At 44.1% G+C, this 27582-nt stretch overlaps 1 protein-coding gene and 1 long non-coding RNA gene across 4 annotated transcripts in view; one reads left to right on the top strand and one right to left on the bottom strand.

Moving 5' to 3' along the window:
• DTWD2 (DTW motif tRNA-uridine aminocarboxypropyltransferase 2) overlaps positions 1-27582 on the bottom strand; it is a 224190-nt gene that overhangs the window by 92184 nt on the left and 104424 nt on the right. The window lies entirely within an intron of this gene.
• LOC142829877 (uncharacterized) lies at positions 136-27251 on the top strand. Its single transcript, XR_012904761.1, has 3 exons — positions 136-242; positions 25278-25404; positions 27050-27251. It is a non-coding gene; the product is annotated as an uncharacterized LOC142829877 (long non-coding RNA).

The raw sequence follows: 27582 nt of genomic DNA, 5'->3' as shown, positions 1-27582 counted from the left end.
CTATACTACCTTTTTGTAGACATCCCATCATTTAGAAACTGCTTGTATAGGGTTAAACCTGGAACAGTAAGTATCCAAGAAATGTTGGCAGGAAGCCAGGAGAGTAAATGGGAAGAAAGTGTGAAACCTGAATTGAAAGCTGTGATGTGCCTGCTGCAGTTCTTTGTGTGGTGTTAGAAAGAAAAGCTGGGGAGAGATGGAATGAACCTTGGAGCCAGACATGAAACCTGGGCACAAGAAATGTGAGTAGACAGGAAATGTGTTGCCAAATGCAATCTGTTTTGTTTTTTTAATTTCTGGTTTATGAACTCTGTGCTGAGCCCTTGTGCTCCCTCCCACTCCCATAACTGAAGCTGAATCCTAGGGAAGCCATCCTTTATGATTTAATCTGTTTTTCTCAGTTGCTCTGTAACATCCGGCAACCAAGTGTGCTTTACCAAATATGTCCTTTTTGTTGTGTTAATAAAATCACTTTTTAAAAGATGGATCATCTGATTCCTGTGTCCTAAAGGGCAGGAAGATGTGTGCACATGCCTGAGAATGCGCGGTCAGCTATTAGAAATTACAGTTTGTTTTCAAGCATTCTCCTGAGGGAGGATAAAAGAGCTTGGATAGCCCACAGGAAGAAATTCCTAAGTGAGTCTTCCTCGGGAAAGGATTCAGAAAAGGGATTTTGCTCCTGGGTTGAGGCAGCACAAAATTCAAGGTCAGGGAATCTGTGACCTTGGGGAGTTTTTAAGCAGAAGCCTATACAGGCAGGCTGCGTCTACACTGCACCCCTTTTCCAGAAAAGGGATGCAGATTAGACACTTTGGAATAGGCAAATCCGCTGGGGATTTAAATATCCCCCGCGGCATTTGCATTAACATGGCTGACGGTTTTTTCCAGCTTGGGGATAAGCCGGAGAAGAGCTCCTTTGCTATTCCAAAGTGTCTAATCTGCATCCCTTTTCTGGAAAAGGTATTTTTGAAGTCTCTTCTGGGCTTACATAAGAACAGCCGTACTGGGTCAGACCAAAGGTCCATTTAGCCCAGTATCCTGTCTGCTGACAGTGGCCAGCACCAGGTGCCCCAGAGAGGGTGGACTGAAGACAATGATCAAGCGATTTGTCTCCTGCCATCCCTCTCCAGCCTCTGACAAACAGAGGCCAAGGACACGATTTTATCCCCTGGCTCCATGAAATTATCCTGGCTCCATGAAATTATGGACCTAACCTCCATGAAATTATCTAGCTTCTCTTTAAACTCTATTATAGTCCTAGCCTTCACAGCCTCCTCTGGCAAGGAGTTCCACAGGTTGATTACACGCTGTGTGAAGAAGAACTTTCTTTTATTAGTTTTAAACCTGCTACCCATTAATTTCATTTGGTGTCCTCTAGTTCTTCTTGTCGTACCTCGGTGTTTTCGTACCTCGGTACCTTCGGTGGTCTGGACTGTCAGTGTCAGCGTCGTCTGGTCAGGGTTGTCCTGGCGCGCTCATGACAGGACCTCTACTCCGTTGTTAAACTTTCGGCTGCGTGCATAACAATCGGTACTCTCTTTATCTAGAGTGTTAGACCCCGTGCACTTGGGTCAACACAAGAGATCTCTGAGAGGCCCCGGAAACGACAGATGCAGGCAAGGTTTGAAATCAATCGAGCAGGTTTATTGTCAAATGCGAAGCTCTACCAGTTGGTAACAGAGATCACTACAATGTTACACCACTGGGCACTATGGCCCGCGTTGACAAGGTACCAACACCGGGCAGGCCTATTGCCATATAACAGATATTAACAGCAGTTAGTCAAAATTAAGCTACTGTGCACTCTGTAAGTTTAGGCAATGACACCTGCCGTTCAGGCGCCTAGTGCGCCCCCCCCCAAGGTCGGCCGGAGAGCACCCTCTGCGGTGTCCTTTTATAGACAGGTATAAACAACTTACATCATTTCTTTACGTACCAGGTTACCACCCTCTGTTGCCTAGTTACCACCCCTCACCTTATGGAAGGGGGACTTACTTACTATCCTTCATGCTGTCAATTCCGACCTGGTCCTGAACCTAGGTTGGTATGTGCATTAGTTTTTAGGGAGTTTTTGTACCAAGACATTTCTTATTAAGATGTTCCATTACTCCCCTTTGCCTTACAGTCTGTACCCAGTGCCTCCCTGTGTCCTTCCATGCTCGACCTAACTTACACAATCGCACAGTTATCAATAGGGCCTCTTTCTTGGCTCCTGTTACTGAACCAAAGTCTTGCTCACTAGACTGCAGGCCTGTTGCTGTTTTCATGTTACAGGCCTCTATTTAGGCCTGCTGACTCCATGTTACTGACCCTCAACTTACTACACTTCTATTTAGGGAACTAATAAATAACTTTTCTTTATCAGCCCTCTCCACACCACTCATGTAGAAGGCTTCCATCTTCTACACTCGAAATGCCAGAGCCTTCACATATAAATTGTTTCAAGAGACACTGAAGGAAAGTGTGCTCACTAGGTACCTCATGTCATTTGACCTAACAGACAAAATTGATAAGTCCTTTAATAAGTGGAGACAGTTTTTCGAGGTGTGTCCCCCCGTGGGTGCTCCACTTCAGGTGTTGGGCTCATCCTGGTGCCGCCGGTCGGAGAGTTGTCAGCCATAGTCCAGCTGGACCACACATGCACGGCAAGCGTCATGTGCCCTTCGCGCCATTTCTAAGCGTGCGCGTGGTCCAGCTCCTGCCAGTTCCTCCTAATTGATTCAGATATGAAAAACTGAAGAGACCGAGAGGGGAAGAGGGCATGTAATGGAGCAGCCACGGGGACACACACCTCGAAGAACCATCGTTACTGAACAAGGTGAGTGTGACGGGGCGACTTCCTCGCCTCTCACGGCGGGTGTGCCGTCCCCGGCGTGCTGGGGAGAAGCAGCGGCCCCGCGCCAGTCCTGGCACTGCGCCACCTGCTCCGCCGCGGCCAAGGGGGCAGCCGGGGGCGTGACCGGGCATTTCACGACCGAGTCTGGCAATCCCGGACAGACGCAGGGCAACAGTGGAGCCAGGAGGCCGGACCCCGCCGAAGACGCACTTGCGCAGGGTCCTGAAGTGGAGCACCCATGGGGACGCTACCTGAAGAAGAAAAGGTGGATATTTTTTCAAATGTAATACGGACTTACAAATGTAATACAGAGCACCCATGGGGACGCTACCCGAAGAAGAAAAGGTGGATATTTTTTTCAAACGTAATACGGACTCACACAGTCTGTTGAACAGCAGATGGTATATAAAGTGAATTAAGTACCTGGCAATAAATTTTAAATTCATCATCATCAACCACCACCATGGGCTCAACACCCATGGGTGTCCGATGCCTACCTCACTATTTCCTTCCATCTTTACCTGTTCGGTGTGGAGTGGCTTAGTTTTTGTAGACTAGCTCCGCACCAATCTACTTTATCATCTAACCATTCTCTGTGGGGTCTGCCTCTCCTATTCAGACTATCCATTATGCCGAATACCAGGGTCTTAACTTTTCACTCGTCATTCATTCTGCAGATATGCCCGAATAGCTGAAACTTCTGTTGTATAACCTTCTGCAGTAGGTTCTCTTTTGGCTGTATCTTCCTATACAATTCCTCGTTGGTGACCTTCTGCATCCATCCTATTCTCAAGATCTTTCTGTAACAACTCTTCTTGAATGTCAATATCCTTTCCTTTGAATCTTTCGTTATCACCCATGTCTCACATCCGTACAACATGCTGGAAAATACACACGTTTTCAAGACATTCAGCTTTAATCACTTTACTTTTCCAGATGTTTTCCATTGCCTTCAAACTCACTCTTGCTTTTGCTATTCTAGTCGGTACAGTAGACTTCCGATAATCCGGAACCTATGGGACCTAGGTGGTGCCGGATTATCAGATATGCCGGACTATCAGGAGGTACTATAAACTGGTTATATATATATATATATACACTGTATACATTATATACTGTATATAAAGTGTTCTTAACCCTTTTTATTGTACATACTGTATACAGTATACTGTAATGTTTTAGTTCTTTTAAGCCTTTTTTACCCTTTTTGCTCAATTCAGCTGCTGCTGCTGTTACCTTGTAACTCATTTTTTGCTGAAGCTCATTCACTAGGCTCTTGCCATTTTGATGCCGGACTATCAAGAGTGCCGGACTATTGGATGCCGGACTATTGGAGTTTTACTGTATTTCCTTCTTCCAGTCTAGATCACACGGCATGTTGCTCCCCACATACATGAACTTCTCTACGTTCTCTAGTTCGATCCCATCTACACTGAACTTCCTTCCTATTTCCTTATCTCCAAATACCATTGTCTTCGTTTTATCGATATTCATAATCAGTCCATACCACTTCCCTTCCTCATTTAGCATATGCACTGTTCTCGCTAGCTTCTCTTCATCTTCCTCGATGATAACTGTATCATCCGTGAACCTCAAGTTGTTCATTCTCATCCCATGCACCAATATCCCTTCTACCTCTTCCTTGATCTTGTCCATCACTCTGGTTATGTCTACACTACCACCCTAGTTTGAACTAGGGTGGTAATGTAGGCAACCGGAGTTGCAAATGAAGCCTGGGATTTGAATTTCCCAGGCTTCATTTGCATAAAACTGGGCGCTGCCATTTTTAAATGTCCGCTAGTGCGGACTCCGTGCCGTGCGGCTACACGCGGCACGGACTAGGTAGTTCGGACTAGGCTTCCTAGTCCGAACTACCGTTACTCCTCATTTCACTAGCGGACATTTAAAAATGGCGGCGCCCGGCTTTATGCAAATGAAGCCCGGGAAATTCAAATCCCGGGCTTCATTTGCAACTCCGGTTGCCTACATTACCACCCTAGTTCGAACTAGGGTGGAAGTGTAGACATACCCTCTCTCTAGGTGCATGTTGAAGATACTCAGCGATATCGGATCTCCTTGAAAAGGTCAATAATCTTAATCACATTTCCAATGTTTGTGAAGGTGATAAATGGACTAGTGAATAATTAAAACTTATAAAAAAGTTGGATTTGAAAAGGTTGAGTTTAAATGCATGTTAAATTAGAGAAAGAAAAATGAAAAAGTGCAAACTTTTATATAAAAGAAATGTATTAATTTCCTGATGCTTATCCTACTGAGGTCACAATAACAAATGATTAATTCTCTAAAATTACAACTCTTTGCAGCAGACATGCTAAAAATGTTGTAACACATCTCGTGTAATTGACATGGGATTTAGGGAATGTTCTGCTCCCTTTATTCACAGTGAGTAGTACTGTACTCTGTTATCTTGATTTCCATGTACATGAGGCACAGCTCAATGTGGGTTAAGGTAAGAATCTGAACCTTAGTATTCATATAACCAGGCCTCATTCTGCCACCATTTCTTATGCTGAATAGGTTCCCTGTAATCAACAACACTATTTGCATGTAAGGCACTACTCCATTGAGCCAGCATGGAAAAATATGTCCTCAAATGGATCTCTATCTCTGAATATTTATCCCATTTGAGATATCACAAGTTAAACCTATTATTGGGCTGTTTTAATTTGTATTTCAAGTATTTTTTCAACATAAAACACAAAATCCCAAACTCTAATTTTAGCCGTGGAAAAAGTGTCAGTTACACTCACCGAGGTTCTCTTCTCACAATAGCTTCATTCAAAAAAAAAAAAAAAAAAGAGTATGAGCGTGTATGTATGTGTGTGTGTTTGTGTACGCTCTACTGCATTGCTATGATATAAAAAAATGTCTCCAAGTTATTTTCTGCTGCACTTTTCCCCATTAAAATTTTAGAAACTCATCTTCATCCTTTTTGCTTGAGAGATACTTAGCAAGCTCTGCAGAGACTTGAATAGTATAGTTCTGTGAGGCTGTTTCTCCTTTCCACATGAAGCGAGAGTGAAAGATTATTCTTTGCAGGAAATAACAGATTTTTTGATATATCAGATATTAAAAAGAATCAACCTCCCCTCTCACCCATCCCCCAATGTATAATGCTGTTCTTCTGCTCAACTTTTTCTACAAACCTGGAATTTACTTGCAGCATGTTTCCCAACATTCACTAACTAGCTCTGTCAGATAATATAGTACATGACTATAATGTCACTTAAACAACACAAAAAAGACATTATTGTTGCCTCTCTCACAAGCAATAGCAAAATGTGGGCCTTGCAGGTCAGTTTCACATTTGGAGCAGAAATCAGTGACATTACACTAAAAGAAAAAACTTGAATTAATGTATTTGTAAAATGTACACAAGACTTGTTTCCTTTAAAAAAAAAAAAAAAGTAGTCAACCATTTCTTGCAGAAATCACAGCTGAAGCACTACTGAGCTGTAACAGAGACTTGAGCTACATTACTAACTTATGTTGGTGCAATATAACTACATTGCTCATGAATGTGAGCTGTTGAGCAACACAGTTATTTGCTTTTTCCTGTCAACATACCTATTGTCTATCTGAGAGGTGTAGTACCTCCCCGATAGACAGTAGGCAAATTTTCTTTACTGTTGCCCATATGCAAGATAGCCAGATTCCACTGGTTTCTGTCCACATAGTTTTTTCTTACCAGCATTACTCAAGTGACACGCACATGAAGTGAGTGCATGCTGACTGCACACAACATTGACTGTGAGAGTCACAGGATCCCTCTGCATTCAATCACATCGCTGCTGGGTCAGTCGGTACACTCTATAACAGGCCTGGACAAAATACAGCCCGTGGGCCAGATGCAGCCTGCCAAGCCATTGGATCCGGCCTGTGGAGGCAACAGGGAGCCTCAGGCAGGCTCCCCAGCTTGCCCTGCAGTCCTGCACACCATGAAGAAATGTGGCTGCAGAGCTCCATTTCTGTATTAAAACTGGAGGGGAAGCGAGGGAAGTTTCAGGATCCACCCCGCCCCCAGGATATTCCCATTGGACAGTTTCTGGCAGAAACCAGACAATGGGACCTGCTTGTTGGAATAACAAGCAGCCAAGAAGAACCACACCCCCTTTCCTCAGCTCAGTTATTCATGAAGCTCATGGCCAGGCAGGCAGGGAGACATTTTAAGCTCTTCAGGCGGGCAGGCTAGTTTGGCAGCTGGCTAGTAAGTCTCTTGGCCACATCCTGCTTCTGGCATCCCAGCCCTTTCCTGCCCCAACTCTCTGCCCCCCCTTCCTCCCTCAATATACCCAAACCTTCTGTCCCCCTCTTACACTCAGACCCCCTCCCAGATCTGATACCGCAATCTCCTGCCCCAGATCACAATCCCCCTCCTACCTTAGATCACATCCCAAACCTCTGCACTCCAGTCCCCTGCCCTAGGTCACTCCGCCTGTTTCATCCCAACTCCCTCCCAGACTTCAGTCTCCTTCCTGCACCCGAGTCCCTTACCCCAAACTCCCTTCTGCACCCAACCTCTACCCCAGACCATGCCTGTATCTCCTCCATTAATATCATGGAAGAGTGCAGCCCTTGACCACTTTCCAAAATCTTGGAGTGTCCCCCCGTCAAAAATTATTCCCCACCCTGCTCTACAAATTCTAGGTACACAAGTGCAGTTAGCAAAACTACTCTATCCCAGGAGACCTTGGTTACAACAATCTTGCAGCCCGCTGAGATGAAGAAAGGCCACTCATTCAGCCCACTAACTAGCCTAGGTTGCTCATCGCTGACCTATGCCTACAGGAGACATTCTCCCAATGGGGTAGATATGTCTTCACTAAGTGCTGCAACCATGTATGTGAACAAGTCTATAGAAGCAGCTGTTTTAGTGCCTGTTCTGCTTGAACTTTCAATCATATTTATTTCCGTAACATATAATTTTCTATTCCTGCCTATGCTCCTGAATTTTTCGACTGGGAAATTCCTTGTCTTAAGCCTGTGTTTCTTAAACTGTGGGTCCCGACCCTCCGGTGGTTGCGTGCAGCTTAAGAGGGGGGTTGTGAGCAAATTGGGGGGGGGGGAAATTGTGGTATCACAAAGTTTGCGAACCCCTTAATCTCCTCACCTGGTACAATATGGTCTTTCTAGGTGATTCTGAGCATCAACCCTCCTTTTGTACACCTAATATTCAACACGAAAGAGCACTAGAGGCTCAGCTGGCAGCCAAACCTCTGTATGCAGTGAAGTTGTAGCTATGTGGGTCCCAGGATATTGCAGAGCCAAAGCGAGTGAACTAGTGTCATCTCTGGAGCTGAATTATCTGTACTTTCTACGGCTGTGTAGATACTACATTGTGCTGCTGTAACTTTTCTAGTGAAAATGCTTAAGCCACAGGGAGAGAGAGACTTGGGTCAGTATAATTTATGTCACGTAGGATTGTGGGTTATTCACACCCCTAAGCAATGTAAATTATACTGAAGTAATCCGTAGTGTAGACATACAATAAGGGACTAAATTTCTGTTCCACCAAAGAACCTGGCATCATATTAACATGTGGAGAACTAGAATTCTTCTGCAATCATTGCCTCAAATAATTCTCACACAGCAATGACAACACCACTCACAACCACATCCCCACCATCAATCATTAAAAAAAAATATCATCACCACAGTGCAAATGACACCACAAGCTGGATCATTATATTGATAGCTTCAGGGGGGGAAATGACTGCATAGAAGTTGGTCTAATAAAATATATTGTCTCAACCAGCTTTGTGCTTTAATCCACAGTCTCCTTAACAAGGGCTTGTGAGTACTTATATAACTATGATCCCCAATGTGCCTTTAGCTCCTTTTGCTGCAGCACTATTTTAACTGGTGTGCCAGACTTCTGATTGCTATAATCTTAATGGTATGTTGACTTAAAAATTAAGAAATATCTATATTGGCAAGAGGTTTTGAGCATGCACACATGGTAAATCTTGGCTGCTTATTTCTAACATTAAATCAGTGCGTCAATGTACAGTAGTTTGACTGTTAACGCTTATTTTTCCTCAAGCATTATCGTGAACAGATGCTCTCAAGACTGATCCAATAAACTTGAGGATTTCAGCCTCTGCCTAAAATTAACGTGGAGGATACATGTAAAAATAATCTATGAGCAACAATCCAAATAGGTATTTATTATGATTAATACATCACCATGACATAATTACAGGGTTCTACCACATGGACTACAGTTGGTATTTGGTTCTCTCAATTTTTCCATTAGAATGAAGATTAATGTAAAATATTACTAATAGGTAATATTTTGAATAAAAGTAAGCTGTGATTAAGAGATAAGTCTCATTCTGAAAGCCATGAAATTTGTTGTTTTGTGAAAGGACATGCTAAAGCCTAAGCAAGCCACTGCATAAGACTTGCTTCATACTTTCACAGTCCCACACCTTGTCCCTAAAGAGCCTGACTGTTTTAGAAGTCATGGTTGCAAAGAATGGGAGGCAAGACTTCAGGTAGCATAGCGTAGACTCAGCCGATTTGAGGAGTTGAAGTTGAGGACTTGAATCAAACTGAGTACAGTGTTTGGACCAATAGTATGATACTTGTACACCTAGCAGATTGTTGCATTCAGTAGGCAAAAGTAAAACTGAAATCATATACACTTGGGCTGTGTCTACATTGGCCAGATTTTGCACAAAAGCAATTGCTTTTGCACAAAATCTTGCCAGCTGCCTAAACTGTCCGCGAGTTCTTGTGCAAGAACACTGACGATCTAATGTATGATCGTCAGTGTTCTTACACAAGAACACTGACGATCTAATGTATGATCGTCAGTGTTCTTACACAAGAACTCTGACGATCTAATGTATGATCGTCAGTGTTCTTACACAAGAACTCTGACGATCTAATGTATGATCGTCAGTGTTCTTACACAAGAACTCTGACGCTCCCGCTCGGGAAAAAGCCCTCTTGCGCAAGTGTTCTTGCGCAAGAGGCCAGTGTAGACAGGGACAGGAATTTTTTGCGGAAGAAAGCCCTGATTGCGAAAATGGCTGCCGGAGCTTTCTTGCGCAAGACAGCACCTACACTGGCATGGGATGCTCTTGCACAAAAGCACAGCTTTTGCGCAAAGGCACATGCCAGTGTAGATGCTCTCTTGCGCAAATACTTTAACACAAGAACTCTTGAGTTAAAAGTATTTGCGCAAGAGAGTGCCAGTCTAGACGCAGCCTTGCTGTAGTAGATCATATTTAAATTCAAAACTCCAACAAACATATAAATATAATAATATCAAACTTGGATGTGCAAGCATTAAGAAATGGTTGTGACAGAAGTTGCTGAAAAGCCTAGTGGAGAAAAGAAAATTAGGTACAGCAAGTCTAAATAAGTAGCAAAGGAAGCAGCAGTGAAGAATTACAAAGTGACACTGAAGGTGAAGTCTCCCCACTTCAAACTGTGCCTATTTATGCACAAGCAAGCATAGAATTCAGAGTAAAAAAAAAGCTAGAAGCAAATGGTGACATTACAACAGCTGGAATACTTTGACTTCAGGAAAACATATGGAGCTTCTCAAATGTTAGGGGGCTGCAAATACCAAAGAATTAAAAATATGTACAGAATCTTTTTTAAAAATGTATACTACGTAAAAGAAAAATAGCAAAATATAAAAGGAATTATGCAAACAAATGATATCCTTGTGTGAACTTTGTTTCTTCTTTTAATCTTAACTTTTATTTTTCTCAACAAAGTCAGCTACATGACCATGTTATAATTATAGAACCATTTCCTCTAGCTCCAGCTGAAATCAGCTCAGGATCTAGCCCACAATCTTTAGGTCATGATTTTAACAACATGTAAAGACTTGTTATATACGTGTTTTCTAAAGCTATCCTTTACAAGAAAAGGTTCAGTAACTGTATGCAGCATTAGAACTGCTCTGCTGTAATGTCTTCAATGTTTTATTATATACACAGATTCATGCACTGGGAAGAGCAAATTGACATAGTGGGTGCAGTACTGATTTGTCAGCATCAGTTGTGCACTGCTTTGTAAAGTTTCACATTTTAAGTGGGCAACTTTCTCTTCTAAGATACGCAACACAAATAGTAGCACAGCTATTGCGGAAAGTTCTCTTCCAGTTAACTTACCAAAACACAACATGAAAACAGATTACAGCTCGTCTTCACGGTGCTCCCTCAGCAGGTTCTTAGATTGAAAATAATGCTGGACCAACAGTGCACTTAGCACACAATTAAGACACATTTTACTTATTTACCAGTAGATAAAATACAATTACGTTACTATTGTTAATAGCTGTGAACAGTGTTGTGAGCCTCAATTTGCCGTTTGTAGTCATATGTCTGTCCCAACCTATTAAACCCCCCCTTTATTTTATTTTGTTTTATTTTTGTTTGGTGAAGTATTAGAAGGTCAAATGTTTCTTATCCATCTGTTACCAGTATGCCAACCATATCTCTTCATAACCAGAGGCAGTTTCATCCACAGTGCTCTGTGATTGCTTTATACAATATACCAGCTCCCTAACTGTGCCAAGCATGACTGCTGTGCAAACCAGCTTGTTCTTCTCTCTGAACTAATTGTGTCCACTGGGCCAAGTTAATGCATTGCTTCTTTAGTATCACCTTTGCCAAGTGTGACAGTTGTTGCAAAGAAGCCTGCAGTGTATATTCTGATGCTCATGGCCTCAGCCTCAGTTTGGCTATCTATGCAAGGCATCTCAGAATTATATCCTCCTCTAATAGGGTGTCAGATCATGGAGTAGTAAACACACTCAATATAATCATATGGCTCACTATAAAAGTCACTTCATAAGCCATGCCTGGGATACATGTGTGTTTTTACTTTTGAATCTCCCCCCCACCATTTATCTATTTACTGACTATATTGGTAGAGCTAAACATAAATGATTCTGCATCAAAGCATTATCATCCAAGAGGGCCTGAAACTGACAAATCCTGCAATTTAAATATTTTTGGTAAAAATTAAATCTCTTGCAGTCATAGGTAAAAAATTACTGAATGCAAAAATTATGCAAAAACTCCTTGAACTTAAAAAATGGAATTTCTCCTTTAATAAGTGTATCTAGCTGCAGGAAGGCAGGGAGTCAACATACTTAGCTAACTGAATGCATCAACTTTTATTATTTACCCTATTTTAAAAAAAAGTTTTAAAAAATCCTGTGTTAGTGTAATAAAAAAGGCGAAAGTGCCACATGTTGCTCAAGACTGTAGCGATCAAAGAATGACAAGGTGTATGAGGTTGTATCTGTTACTAAATACTACATGTGTAGCTCAAAAGCCTATCTTTGTTGACCAACAGAAATGTGTCCCGTAAAAGATATCTCACCCACTGAGTCTCTCTAATATTCTGGGACAGACATCTACAACATTTACTATAAATTTGAGAGTTTGTGTGTTTCTCTGTCTGTTTGTTCAAGAACTCTTTCTAACTGGTAAGAACCAGGACCACCAAATTTGGTATGCTGCTTCCTCTTATCATAAGAGCAAGGTCAGGGTTTGGTTGTGCCAGGAAAATGGGATGTGCAGTCCTGGAAAGGGTTTGCTTCTCAGAAAACCATAGAGAAAAGAACTATCATCAAGCAAGTTACAAGGGCTGGCTGGGGGTGACACTCTGATCTGGGATTGCCCCAGCCCCAACCCCAACCCCAAGCTTCCCCTTACCCACTAGGGGAAAGGCATGGGGTGTGAGGGGCATGAAGCTCCCCTTCCCCTCCTGATTCATACACACTGCTGGCTGCTCCTCTTCATCAAGGGGCAAGGGGAAAGTGCAGTTTGCTGCATTCCTCACTCTGGTTGGGGAGCATACGAAACTGATGAATCTGGACCTGCCGAGCCAGGGGACATACACCTCTCCCCAGCTATGCTTGCTGAAGCTGAAGCAGCCATGGAGAGGTGCTTCTCACATGGCCACAAATTGCTGTGGTGGGAGAAGGCCAGGGCAGTCTTCTCACTGCCAGGCAGCCTGCATTCTGAACCCCTCATCCCCAACCCTATCCTAGAGCAATGATTTAAATGAAGCATACACGTTTTCATTTTAATTTTCCAGAACACAAAAATTAATTGCGTTAATGACCAAGCAATGCTGGGTAAATCTTCTAGTCATTGCATATTTTCAAAGCTGGACTACATCCAAATCAGCATGAGGCTCAGGATGAGTGAGAATATTTTAAAGAAGATTATTGTATATGCAGGTGTATGCCAAGCAGCTTTCTGGAAAAACTACTAGTTCAGAGAAAGAAAAATATATCTTTGTATACTAAAAAATTCAATTATGCTGCAGTAAAATGTGCATATTACTTTTTTCATTTTTCTTCCAATTTTATTTTAATCTGATTTCATCATGGGTCATCGTATTTATTTTCCAGACACTGAAACATTCCCAGATATTTTTTCTTTACAAATAATAGAAAATGCAGACCACTAACTATAGCTAACTACATTCTAACTTTAGCACTATGAAGTAAAGTAATAGCTTAAACATGTCTCCCATTGTCAAACTAACAACATTATTGCATCTTATAAAAGTGGCCCCAAACATCTGATTCAGTCAGTGAAAGACTTTTATATGAGGGAAACAGCTGGGAAAGTGGTGGAACAGAATCCTCTTTTTCCCACACATCCCAAGAAAAGATAAAGAATATTTATTCAGACTGTAGCTGTTATTAAGCTATTCTCTACCATCTATCATATGCTGACTTTGGGGCAACTAAATTCTCACCTGTTCATTAATCCAGTGTGTCTCAACCTGTGGTACACGTGCCCTTAGGGGTATACAAGAGAAGTCTGGGGGTACATCAACACAAGTGAAATTCGGCAAAAAATGTCTGGAATTTTGTCTTGCAAAGGGGATCGGGGAAGGGGCAGCGGTACGTGCCTGTCAAATTGAATATTTGGAGCCACAGGCCTGGACGTCAACAACCGCTCTGTGCACATGCCCCAGCGCTGGTGAGGAAAGCATGTGGCTGCGGTGGTGGCAGCTCCAGTGAGACCCCGGGCGGTTCCAAGTTGGGGGGCGGGTTTGGGTGGGGAGAAAAAAAAAATCACTTCCACGGATGCATCTCCTAGTTTGTTTCCTCTCCAGTAGCCTCCCCGGGGTGCTCCAGCGGAGAGGGCAGCTGAACCTGGACATGCGCATTATCCCCACCTCTGCACAACACATCCCCATCACCCCTTCACCACAGCACTGTGGAGAGGACCTAAAAGGCAGTGAAGCAGCAAAATAAGTTTTGCTCCAAAGGACACCTCCCTCCCTTCCCCCCGCATCAGTGGCGTGGCGAGGGGGGGCAGTTGTCCCCAGGCACCACGCAAGAGGAGCTCTGGGCTGAGGTGGGAGCACACAGACCCACACAGCAAGCCCAGCGCTGGGGGGCCACTTGCTCCCTGCAGACAAGCCGCCAAGGCAGGGACAGGTGGCAGGAGCGGGTACTTCAAAGGTAGAGTTACTGTACATCCAATGCCTGGCTCTGGGGGAGGAAGGGGGCATTGGTTTAGAACTGGGGGGGGCCTGGCTCTGGGGGAGGAGTGGGTGCATTGGGTTAGAGTGAGGGGGCTGGGAGTACTTATAATTTTTTTTAAAAGGGTACTTTATAAAAAATAAAAAATGTTGAGAAACACTGCATTAATCTACTAGCCATGCCTCTGCCACTCCTCCAACCTGCTCGCATTTCCCTTCCCAAAATCAAGTAGTCCCCAAAAGTGCTGCCTACAGCATTGCTCCTAATTCACAAGTTTCCCCAATCTTCTCAGGGAAGAACTTCATGATTTGTTCCTAGTGTGTTTGAGGCCTTGAGAGGTCGATACTGAGTACTCTTGAAACTGTTGAGTGCTCTCAAGTTCTACTTCAGTAGAACCGAAGGCACTAATATTTTGCAGAGGTTATCAGCATCTTAGAGGACTGATCTCTGAATTCCAGTACTGGATAGAGCTTGGCCCAAATATAGTATAATTATATATATTTTATTTGAAACAGATCATATTGAAATAAAATATTTTACACAATCGTCATCTAAAAGGAAGATTAAGTTTCTATATAACCTTCTGAATTTTTTATTTATATCTATTGCCAAGGCAACAAATTCTTATACTGTTACTTTCTCAAAGATAACTTACATAAATAAAAAAGTGATTTCTCAATAAAAAGTATTTCACATGCTCTTGGTCATTGTAATCTGATACTAAAAGGCAGGTATTAAATTAATTGATTTTTTAAAAGGTGATCTTTAAGAGTATATTACTTGATTACATAACATTTTTCCTATGAAGATTTGAAGGTCTGGGAAACACACAGCTGGCTCTCTAAATTCAAACCTTGAATCCAAAGCAGAAGACTTAGGAAGTACAATAATTATAAAATGAAAATGACTTGATTAATAATATCAATGCAAAATATATTAAATAGTAATACCTTGCTCTTAAGCAGTACCTTTTGTTCAAGTATCTCAGCGGGCTTTGCAAACATGAACTAATTAAGCAATACAACATCACTGTGCGAAGAGAGTAAGATCATGCCACCCCTGAAATACATCCACCTCAGGGAAACAATGCAGCAGATGTTTGCTTACAATTAATAGTAACTCTACACAGTTGTTTAGTTCAAATAGTAATAGTACAAGGAATTAAGAATGTTGAACTCAGCTGGAACTGCAGAGTGAATTTTAAGTAGGTAGAGTATGAGTTTAATTACCTCAGTCAAAATTCAACAAGCATACTGGAAATAAGTGGAGCTATTACAAAACGTGTTTTAAAATGTGATGACAAATGGGAAGGACCTCAAAGATACATACTTTCCTCAGTTTGACACCACCAGAAACAGTGGTATTAATTGAGTATTGACTCTAAAGAAAAGTGATTCCTACTTTAGGACTAACTAGAAGATTTATTCGGCATTGCTTGGATCCTTAATTAATTTTGGATTTTTTTTTGGAAAATAAAATTTAAAAAGTACTTGATTCATTTAAATCATTGCTCTGGGGTAGGCCTGGGAATGAGGGGTTCAGTATGCAGGCTGCCTCAGAGAGAGAAAGGACTACCCCAGCCCTCTCTCATCACAGCAGCTCGGAGTAAGGTGAGAAGTGCCTCACCATGGTTGCTGCAGCTCCAGCAAACACAGACAGGCGAGGGGTGCATGTCCCCCAGCTGAGGCAGATTCAGGTTTGTCTACCCCCTGTGCTCCCTAGCCAGAGTGAGGAATGCAGCAAACTACACTTTTCCCTTTCTCCCTTACAAAGGGGAACGGCCAGCAATGTTCCCATATGAATCGGGGGCAAGGGTCTCCCCAGCATCCATTTAGAGTGCCTGAGTGGTGGGAGGCTCAGGGCTGGGGGAGTCCCAAATGGTGATGCACACACCGCAGGCAGCCCTTTCACCTGCCTGCTGATTTTCTCTGAGAAGGAAACCCATCCCAGGCACATGTAATTTTCCTGGCACAGACAAACCCTTATCTTATTTTAAGTTGTAATAAGAGGAGGCTTTATATCTAATTTGAAAGTCCTAGTTGTTACCATTTAGAAAGAGTTCTTGAACAGACAGACCGAAAGACAAACTCAACTATATACAGGTTGAAACTCTTTTAACTGGGACTTTCTGGTCTGATAATATCCGTGGCCTGACAGAGAGCCCTAGTGGAGGGCAAGGGCCTGGGACCATGCAAGCTGGTGCAGCAACAGGGCTTCCCAGCAGGACTGTGGGAGCCCCAAACTTAGCATCAGAATCCCCATACAGAGACTGCGGGGCTACCCAGAACAGCAGCAGGAGCCAGGCTCTGCAGCAGGAACCCAGTGTGCAGAGGCAGTGATGCTGCACAGCACGGCACTGAGATCCTGGTGTGCACACAGGTGGCTAGGCTGCCTGCCATGGCAGTGGGTGCCTGGCAAGCAGAGACAGCAGGGCTGCCCAGCGTGGCAACAGGAGCTGGGCGCAACAGCAGGAGCCTGGAGTGCAGAGGTGGTGTGGCTGCCTACTAACACAGCAGGGGCTAACAGGGCAGAGGAGCCAGAGAGAGGGGGAAGCCAGCTGGGAGGGCAGCGTTCAGGCCAGGGCTGGAAGGGGCTGGCAGCAGGGAGATCAGAAATGAACGCCCCTGGTCCAGCAAAATTCCTCATCCAGGACCAGTGAGGTCCCAAAGGTGTCAAGCCAGGGAGGTCCAATCTGTTCTAGAGATACCAGCTCCAGCACTAATTGCCTAGCGTTTCTTTCTAAATCTGCTATTTTAACACCAACATAGGATTGCCCTACTTAATTTGTAAAATCTGATTTTCAACACATCATGCTGTGTTTGCTGCAGAACATAAAATCTGAACATATAAGCACTGAATTTAGTAAAACAATTCTATTTAAGAAGGGCATCTTAACAATCATTTCAAATCCCACTGAAGTTACTGGGATTTACATATATATTTAAGTGCTTCCCCCCCCATTTGTGACTTCACAATGCCCCTTTCAAGCTCTAGCCCTTTTCAAAGAGGATCAGATGTGTAAAACAATGAAAAATAACTTTTCTGAACTTTTCAATGCAATCAAAATGCAAATCACAATACTGTGTCTGCCAGCGTCCCACTTACTATACCTGCTATATTTTATGCTACATTACTTATAAGGTATTAGATGCCTACTGCTACCTAGTTACTCCTTCACATCTTTGGGAACAAATCTTCATATCTGGTTGAAAGCACTGGGTATACAATAGATTGGATCATTAGAAGATAAAATGAGTAGGACAAAGTGTTCATGCCCCACACTAGGGATGTTAAGTAGAGGTTAATAAGCTAATCGAGTAGTTGATGGAATTTTCATCAAATACTCGATTAGTCAATAAGGGGGATAGCTCCTGGGGGTTGCCTGAGCTGGGACTGAGCTCATGCTGGCTCCAGGACCACTGTGGCTCTGCTTTTGAAATGTAGTAAGAGCTGCCAGGCAGGTCCAGCAGCCCCTGTTTACGGCAACTCAGGCTGGCTACAGACAGGAGCTGTTGCTGAAGCAGCCTCTGCCTGCGGCCAGCATGGGCCATCGAAGGCAGAGGCTGCTTTGCAGCAGCCTCCCCTACCCCCACCTGCCTATTAGAGGCAGCAGCGTGCAGGGGGTGGGAGTGGAGCAAGCGACACCAGGGAGACGGTGTTGGAGGGAACTGGCTTTTAAGCTGGCTCTCCCCAGCACCAGCTCCTGTTCCCTCCCTTGCTGCCTCTTACACAGAGGCAGCAAGGGAGGATGGGAAGCAAGGAGTTGAGTACTCAACTTGCCTACTCACTTACATTCCTAGTGTAGACCTGGCCCTAGTATAAAAGGGAGCAGCCCAGCTCAATCAGGGCTGACCAGTAAGGAGAGAAAGGAAGAATACTGCAGGCTCCTTCCTGGGAGCTGAGTGCCAGATTTGTGGAGGCCAATTGTGCCAAGGTATAGTCAGATACCGGGCTGCTCGCTGAAGCCCAAGAACAGACAGAGTCATTGGGAGCTTCACAAGCTGAAGACCCCAGCCACTCAAGACATTTTTACTAAGTGATGTTGGAAAACGAGGTTGGAAGTTAGCCATGGGAACTAGACACTGATTGGGTTGTGGAACCAGGACAAAGGCAACATGTTTCAGAAGGATCCCCACTGAACTAGTGATGAATCATTTGCCACTATCAGGGTCCTTGCCCGGGGCCCAGTGGAGCCGGATGGGCCCAGATCTCCTACCCTGGCCAACAACCACCCCTTGGTGGTGGCCCACTTTCCTGGTTACCCATAGGTCACACAGGCCTCACTAAGAGAATACCCCATATTGGTTCTGGCCACTGGGCAACACAACCTTACGGATGTGGGAGGCCATATTCACTCTGGCCACTAGGCCCAGGGCCTTGAATAGGAGGACAGCCACATTGGCTCTAGCCACTAGGTGATGCAGTCCTGCAGAGGAAGGCAATCATATTGATTCTAGCCACAAAGTCAGGCAGTCCTGAAAGAGAGGGCAGTCATAATGGCTCTGGCCCCTAGGCCACGAGACCCCACATAGATGGATGGTCTTCTTGACTCTGGCCATTAGGTCATACTGCCCTGAGGCTATGTGTTGTTAGACTGAGCTGCAGGGATACAACACCCTTCCCTCTGACACCAAAGGGTGAGGAGGTGTAATTGCCCCATGAGAGGGTGTCAGCTTCTAAATATATTCCAGGAGATTAATAACTTCAACAAAGCATCAGTCTTTTTTAGTCCTTAATATTGCTTCTATTACAGTTCATTTAATTTTACCAATTAAAGGACATTTGCCATCCATGTGGACACATTTATATTTTTGAGTTAAAGGAGACAAGACATTACCTTGAACCTATAATTTTATGCAAATAGCATTTTGGTCACTCTTCTATCACTAGATTTATCAGAAATGTACATAATGTAACACATAATGTAAATCAATATAGAAGCTAGAGATGTAAAATCCCGTTTAATGAGTTAACCAGTTAAACGTTATGTTTAGCCAGTTAATCACTTAAACAGAACTTGAAAACAAGCACTCTCATCTGTATAAAATTCAATAAGCTAAATTCACAACTATTACAGTAATTTAGAATTCCAAGTCTGATTAAAGATGATTGCAGAATAGGCACAGCAGTAAATACCAATTTAACAGCACATGGACCAGCTGTTCTTTGTATCATATATGTGCACAAGCATTCTTTATAATGTCAGTGCTAACCATCTTGAAATCTAAGACACTTCAGTTTCTAAATGTGATTATTGTCATTATATTGTTATAACAGGTCTCCTGACTATCTTCTGATGAAGTGCTCCTCAGATCTGGTTGGGTGAAGCCAATGTTGAATGTACTTCGAAGTGCCTAGACACGGAGTGAAAACCTCTGTAAAACCAAAAAAGCCATAGGCAGAAGAGTTTTGAAAATGTACTCTAATACTACCCATATTTTATTGAGGAATGCTGTTGTAGTAAGTAGGCCTACAAATTTACCCTAATTTTGAGTTTAACTTTAACAAATGAATGAAGGTTTACAGAAGGTTCCCAAATGTTGATGGGAAAAGGTATGAAAGAGAGACAAAAAGATTGCAATAGTCCAAACAGAAAGGCCTACTAATATAACTTGGGGAGTATGCAGAAATAACACTTGATAAAAAAAGAGAAACATGGAACCAGAAATCAATCAACCAATATCTGATGTTTTTCTCAAAAGGACAGTTAGTATCATCATTGATACCAACTAAAAGACTGTCCCATAAGGAAATTTTCTCTTCTAAAAACTCTCTCCTGGCCAAAGAAAAAGGGATGTTGTTAAAATGAGAAACTTAGTTAATACCTGATATTTCAAATATTTTAATTTTTTGCCTTCATTTCCTTAGCTTTAATGAAAGGTTACAAAGATTTTTTTATAGTGTGTTTTCCATGGTACTAAGCAGACTGAGATCCCTATTTAAAATAATTGTTTTATGTTCAATAGAGACTGGATTATATTAACACCTTTGGCCCGTATATTCCATCTTAATTAAAATAACACCCACGCACTCCCTTCCCATTTTAGAACTACTCATGTTTCAGGTTGAAAAGCCAAGAGTGTGAATGGAAGGAACCAGTTAGTCACAACAGGTTTTTTACTCAGTTTAATAGCACACAATAGCCGAAGAGAACATCTCCTAGAACAACCCACGAAAGCTCATCACCTATTAAATCATCTTGTTAGTCTTTAAAGTGCTACATCGTTTTTTCCTTTTGTTTTAACAAGGTCAGACTAACATGGCTACTTCTCTATTACTATCTCCTAGAACAGATACTGTCAGGATATTTACCAAACCAAATAATGCAACTGAGTGAATAGTTTTAGGTGATTTGTAATTAACAACAACAACCATAAGCCCACAGAGCACCAGCACAAGTCAAGCTATTATGGACAGCACCAGGTAGAAAAGATTTGTGCTTTTCTGAAAAATACTTCCTTCATTCCAGCAAGTCTCAGTTGCAATAAGAAAAAAAAAAGCAGCTGTAAATTATGTTAGATTATTGGAAGTGAATTAGACCTCTAACTCTTTTATTCTCAGGCCTCTCCCTGTCTCTAGAAAGTTTTAAAAAAATGGACTAACATGTTCTAATAGCTAAGGCCCATGTACAAACAGGAGCTATTTTTGCACTTATAAATTGTGTAAATGCACAGGATACTTACACATGCAAATATTCATGCAAAGCAACTATCAAATGTGTGCAAGTATCTGCTTGTTTACGTGTATTTTCAGATACAACAAGCCACAAGTTTGTGAAAATTTGAGTGTATTTGAGGCATCCTAAATATTGGCCTTCACATCTGACCTAATATTCCCCTTTGAAAACAATAACTGTTGACCTAGTCTACAGTTTTCTTCATACCACATAAATGAACAGTACAACTAGCCAAAAAGGGAGGGAATGGGCAGGGATCAGGAATGATAAGACTGTTAAGACCAAACCAACAGTCACCAAAAAGCACTTAAAATATGAAACAAAAAAATACAGCCGAATCTGCCGTCATACAATAGGAACATTTTGCAAACCTGTAATCTTATATGAGATGAACTGCAAGCAATGTTTTTTTGCAAAACCAGCACTTTAGAACAGCTCTTGCTCTGAAACACAAAAAATGTACTTAATAGTTTACACTAACAGAGAAAAATGAGGAAGCTCACCTGTTTCCTCACCTCCCATATATGCTTCATGATTTTCTGAAAACTGAAATATTTACTTGCTTGCACAAGAAAACAAAGAGTCATGCATTTTCTTTATTGGCTATCAAATTACCCTCTCTGCTACTTGCTGAAATAGCATAAAACTTGCTTTACTCTATGCAAAGAGAAGGCAATCTATTTTCAACATCTCAAACATGAAATAAAAATGCAAGCATGTGCATGTTATCTTAGAAGTGTTTGAATTACAATTCATCCGCAAGTTCAATTCTCATGTTAATAGCCTCAATAGGGATGAGGGATGGCTGGAACATTACCAACCTAACATTTAATGAAGGTGCAAACAGCTCTTTGTGTAGATTCTTGCATTAGTGCCCTCCCTATCTATTGTCTTTGATCCTTATCTGTGGGGGGAGGGATAGCTCAGTGGTTTGAGCATTGGTCTGCTAAACCCAGGGTTGTGAGTTCAATCCTTGTGGAGGCCATTTGGGGCAAAAATTCATCAGGGATGGTATTTGATCCTGCTGTGAAGGCAGGGGACTGGACTCAATGACCTTTCAAGGTCCCTTCCAGTTCTAGGAGATAAAACAAAATGGAGATTGCCTAACTATCCACTTTTCAGGTGCTTCATGTTCTGCTTTCCTATTCTGCCTTCCTGTTTCTCCCTTAGATATTTTTATAACCTCTGCTCCTTGTTTCCTGCCCCCTTCCTTTTTTTTCCTTCCTCCCTCTCCCTCTATTTTGGGTCTGCACATCCTAAACTCAAAACTCTGGTCATCTGAAGAAGTGGCCCACGAAAGAAAGAGTTACTCACCTGTGCAGTAACATCTGTTCTTCAAGATGTGTGTCCCTGTGGGTGTTCCACCAAAGGTGTCGGGCTCATCCCGGCGCCGCAGCTCGGAGAATTTTCTCTAGCAGTAGCCCCTGGCGGACTGTGCATGCGCAGAAGCCGTCTCACATCATTCGCGCCTCTTCTGCGTCGCGTGGTCTGTCCCGCCAGTTCCTCCTACCCAGAACCTCTGAAAGACAGAAGGACAATAGTTCTGAAGTAGGGAAGAGGGCAGGTTGTGGAGCACCCACGGGGGGACACATCTCGAAGAAAATGTTACTGCACAGGTGAGTAACTCTTTCTTCTTCTTTGAGTAGCATCCCTGTGGGTGCTCCACTAAAGGTGAGTATGAAGCAGTAGCTCAACGATAGTATTGTACTTCGGCGCTATGGACTGTGCACCGAGGAGAGCACTGTGTGAGCCACTGCCACATCTGTAGCTAGGATGCTTGCAAGGGCGTAATGCCTGGTGAAGGTCAATGTAGAGGACAAGGTAGCCACACAGCATATGTCACGCAGCAGTACGCCCTTAAGAAAAGCCGTAGAGATAGCCATGCTTCTAGCCGAATGAGCCCTTGGTTTGCAAGGCAATGACCTGTTACATACAGAGTAACAGTGAGTGCTGCAGGCTACGATGTGAGATGAGATTTGTTGTGAAGAAAGTTGCTGGCCTTTAGAACGGTCTACCATGGATGGTAAAAGATGCTGTGATTTTCAAAAGGGTATCCTGTTCAGGTAAAAGGCAAGCACTCTGCTGATGTCCAGTGTATGTAGACGAGCGTCCTCTGAGGTAGAGTGCGGTTTTGGGTAGAAGGTAGGCAAAGTATTAGGTTCGTTTCCATGGAAGGACAAATTAACCTTAGGCAGAAATGCTGGGTAACTGTTCAGTGTCACTCCCTGTTCAGTAAATAATGTATAGGGAGGATATGCCAAAAGTGCCGCCAGCTCGCTCATGCGACACGCGGATGTGATAGCAAGCAGAAATGTCACTTTCATAGTAAGAGTCTGCAGGTCGCAGGTCGCTAATGGCTCGAACGGTGGGAGAGTGAGCGTGTCCAGGACTAGGCCTAGATCCCAAGGTTCCGGAAGCAGTTTGAGTGGAGGATAGAGATTTGTAACGCCCTTCAAGAACCTTTTGGCGAGTGGATGAGCAAAGACTGAGCTGCCGTCAATGGGGGGCAGAAGGTGGAAATGACTGCCAAGTGGATCCTAAGTGAAGACATCGCTAGGTTTTCTGATTTTAGGTGGAGAATATAACCAAGAATTTGTTGGGTACAGATAGGAGATCAACGTCTTTTGCCTCACACCAGGACTGAAAATGACGTCATTTATGAAGGTAGGCCTTTTGTGTAGTTTGTTGCCAACTATGTACAAGGATGTCTTTGACTGAGAACAGGTTAACTCTGGGCCTTGTAGCCAGTTAGGAGCCAAGCCGTCAGGTGCAACTGATTGATGTGAGGGTGAAGGAGTGTCCCGTGCTGTTGTGACAGCAAATTGCGTGACTGTGGCAGTTGCCATGGTTGAGATGCCGACATCCGCATTAGCAGGGTCAACCATGTCTGTCATGGCCAAAACAGTGCTATCATTATCACCATCGCCTCCTCCATAGCTATTTTCTCCAGCACCCGTGGGATGAGCGGGATCGGAGGAAAAGCATAAAGCGGCGCACTCCCCAATCGATAAGAAAGGCATCCTCCTGAGAAGTTTCCCTATGCCTGCACTTCCTGTTGTGCTGAGTACCAAAGAAGTCCATGGTGGGATATCCCCAGGTCCATGGTGGGATATCTCAAAGAGGCTTTGAACTACTTCGTTGAGCAGTTCCCACTCATGTTACAGATGAAAGGTCCTACTCAGAGCATTCGCGGGGTATTGCTCTTGCGGGGAGGTATGCATCAGTGAGCATGATTCCATGTCGGATAGCCCAATTCCACAGGTGAATTGATTCAGCACAGAGGGACTGGGATCTGGCACCCTCTTGCTGGTTATAAAGTATACAGTGCAAATATTGTCAGTGAGGATCTGCACCGTGGTTTCCCATATTATGTGTAGGAAATGTTTGCATGCATTGAATACTGCCCATAACTCCGAAAAGTTTATGTGGAAGAGGGACTCGTGATGCGTCCATAGTCTCGGGATCTGGTGGTGACGCATATGGGCTCCCTAGCCGACCAGGAATGCGTCTGTAGTGATTTGGACAGTTGGCCTCCGGGCATGAAAGGGGACATCCATTAAAGTATTCCCCGGATTGAGCCACCATTGCAAGGAATCTCTCAAGTGCTTCGGGACAACCACAAGCTTGTGAGTACTCTGGGTGCCTGGTGTGTAAATGGTGAGCACACAATGCTGAAGGCATCTCAAGTGAAGGCGGGCATGGGGAATGACGTATGTAGCGGCTGCCATGTGCCCCAAGAGCTTTAGGCATATGAGTAAAGACATTTTGGGGGCGGTGAGTAGAATACACCCCAAGGCTTGGATAGTCTGGGACCTGTCAAGAGGTAAGTATGTGGTAGCAGTTGTGGAATCCAGTCTCACCCCGAAGAACTCAAGAGACTGGGAAGGAGTCAAGGAAGACTTTGGTATGTTAATAATAAGGCATAGAGCTTTGAATGTCTCCCTGGCTGCGCTGACCGCAGCTCGACCGCGGTAGGGGCCTTCAGGAGACAATTGTCCAAGTAAGGAAAAACTGTGATGCCGGAACATCAGAGGTAAGCAGCTATGACGGCTAGGGTTTTGGAGAACACTCTTGGTGCTGCCGAGACGCCGAATGTACTGATAATGCTCGTTGCCCAGTGTGAAACGGATGAATCTCCTGTGGGCCGGGTGCACCGTCATGTGGAAATACGTGTCCTGGAGATCGAGAGACGCGAATCAGTCCCCTTCATTCAGAGCTGGAATGATAGAGGCTAAAGTGACCATTTTGAATTTCTGTTTTCGAAGGTGGCGATTGAGTTTGCGGAGGTCCAGGACAGGCCTCCATCCTCCGGACTTCTTTTGCGTAAGGAATTACCAGGAATAGAAGCCTCTCCCTCTGAATTGGTACGGAACCCTCTCCACTGCTCTGATGGTAAGTAGGCATGAGATCTCTTGCTGCAGTAGATTTTCGTGAGAGGGGTTCCTGAAGAGGGACAGGAGGGGAGAGGTGGGAAGGGGCAGGGTAGAAAATGGAATGGTGAGGCCGGATGTAATAATCTCCCTGGTCCATCAGTCTGTGGTTATGGCAAACCAGCGGGGGTAATATGGTCTCGTGTTGGGTGGAAGTTAAGGGTGCATCACCTGTGGGTGTTGGAGGGGCTTGCCCAGGAGGTAGGATGTCCTCAGTCGGGATTTGTGGAGACCGTGGCTGAACATGCTACGGTGATATGGATGGTGAATGAACTATGCTGCAGAAGCATGGGTGTTCATGGTAGTAGTAGGTGTAGCAGCTACGATGATGATACACATGCGGGGAGTGCCCAGGAGAATAGAAACTCGCACTCCTGTAGCGAGAGTCATGTAAACGAGATGGGAACACCAGAGATCTTGATCGCATTGTGTAGTGCAATGGTGAGCGAGAGCCATATGACCGGTGATAGTGTGAAGGTGTGTGAGACCAATGTGGGGATCTCCAATAGCACCATGAAGGTGATCTAAAACAACCGTGGTCGTGTCTGTCCGAGTGACGGTGGGGTGAAGGAGAAGGCTTCGGGGAAAAACACAGCCCTGTCGGGCCTGGGTGTTGGTGTGCGCACATGCCGAGCCTTCCTCTGAGCTTTGGTTGGTAATGTGGAAGCTTTTGCAGGAGGAGGAACCGGGGGTACTGGACTAGCCAGTGCAAAAATCAAAGAACACAGTTCCGACAGCTCCCAGGGTCTGGATAGTGATCACGGCGTTGATTTTGGTGATGTCAGTGCTGGCAACAAAGCTGGGGGCACGGACGGCACGGTGGCAAGCTTCAGTGCCGTAGAAAACGGTCTCGGCACTGGACGGCGTTCGCTCAGTGCCACTTCGCCACGTGGTGCCACTGATGGTGCCACTTAGACGCACAGTGCTGTTCTCGGTGTCGTCAGAGGCCGTGCCACCATAGCCGGTGCTGATTCTGGGCGTAGTGCCGTGCGTGACATGGGTACCAATGCGAAAGAAATCGCGGGGCTAGGCACAGAAGTATGGCAGGTTTTAGATGGTTTTCCCGCGGTGTGCATGGGTGGCAGTCCCAATGTACTCGGTGCATCTCCTACACTTACACTCCTAGCTGGAGCGGACCTCTTTCCCTCGTGGGACTTACGCACTCCTGGAGCATCCGTTGTGTGTCCTGTAGATGGTGGCTGAAGTGCTTTGTTGAACAGAAGCATTTTCAGCCACATTTCCCTGTCCCGGCTGGCGTGGGCAGTTAACTTTGAACAATGAGTGCACTTCTGGGGGATATGGCCTTCCTCCAAGCACCTTATACACCGGGAATGGCCATCCAATGCTGGCATGGCATCCCCCGCATGACGCGCACTTCTTAAACCCGGGGGAGCCGGGCATGATGACTGAGGAAGGTCCATCAGACACAGTCTGAAAGGGTTGGTCGACTGACCAACAACTATGTACAACGAAAGAACTGGTTTTTTTTGTTTGTTTTTTTAATTATAACAAACTAACTAGAACTGTAACTCTAACTCTAACTATAGGGTAGGGGCTAAACTGGGACGAAAAACAGAGCGTAATTGCTATTCTGTGTTTCTCCTCAGGGCGGAGGTAGGAGCTCGTCCCAACTCTGTCTGTGACCGTGGATGGTTAGGAGGAACTGGCGGGACGGACCACGCAATGCAGTAAAGGTGTGAACGGCGTGAGACAGCTTCTGAGCATGCACGGTCCGCCAGGGGCTACTGCTAGAGAAAACTCTCCAAGCTGCAGCACCGAGACGAGCCCAATACCTTTGGTGGAGCACCCACCGGGACACTACTTGAAAAACAAGTTCACAATACCATCTATATATTTTGTTAGTCAATAAAGTGCTACCAGACCAGTTTTTGTTTTTTAAGTTTATCCTGTACAGACTAACTCGGTTACCCCCTGAAGCTTCCTCAGCCCTGTTAACCTCCAAAGGAATATCCTATGTCTGTTTAAGACCTGATCACCAAACAGTTTTTCAGATCACCTATGCTTCATCTTCATTTGCCAATTAAATCATTTAGCAAAAAGTATGCATACAATGGCTTGCAGGATTCTCATCCACACTTGACATCAAATCAGAAATTTGAGATGCTTTCTGCGTAAGATT

This window comes from Pelodiscus sinensis, chromosome 6 (assembly GCF_049634645.1).
Source record: "Pelodiscus sinensis isolate JC-2024 chromosome 6, ASM4963464v1, whole genome shotgun sequence".
NCBI lineage: Eukaryota > Metazoa > Chordata > Testudines > Trionychidae > Pelodiscus > Pelodiscus sinensis.
The sequence above is the reverse complement of the archived record's forward strand: the minus strand, read 5'-3'. Positions and strand labels throughout refer to the sequence as shown.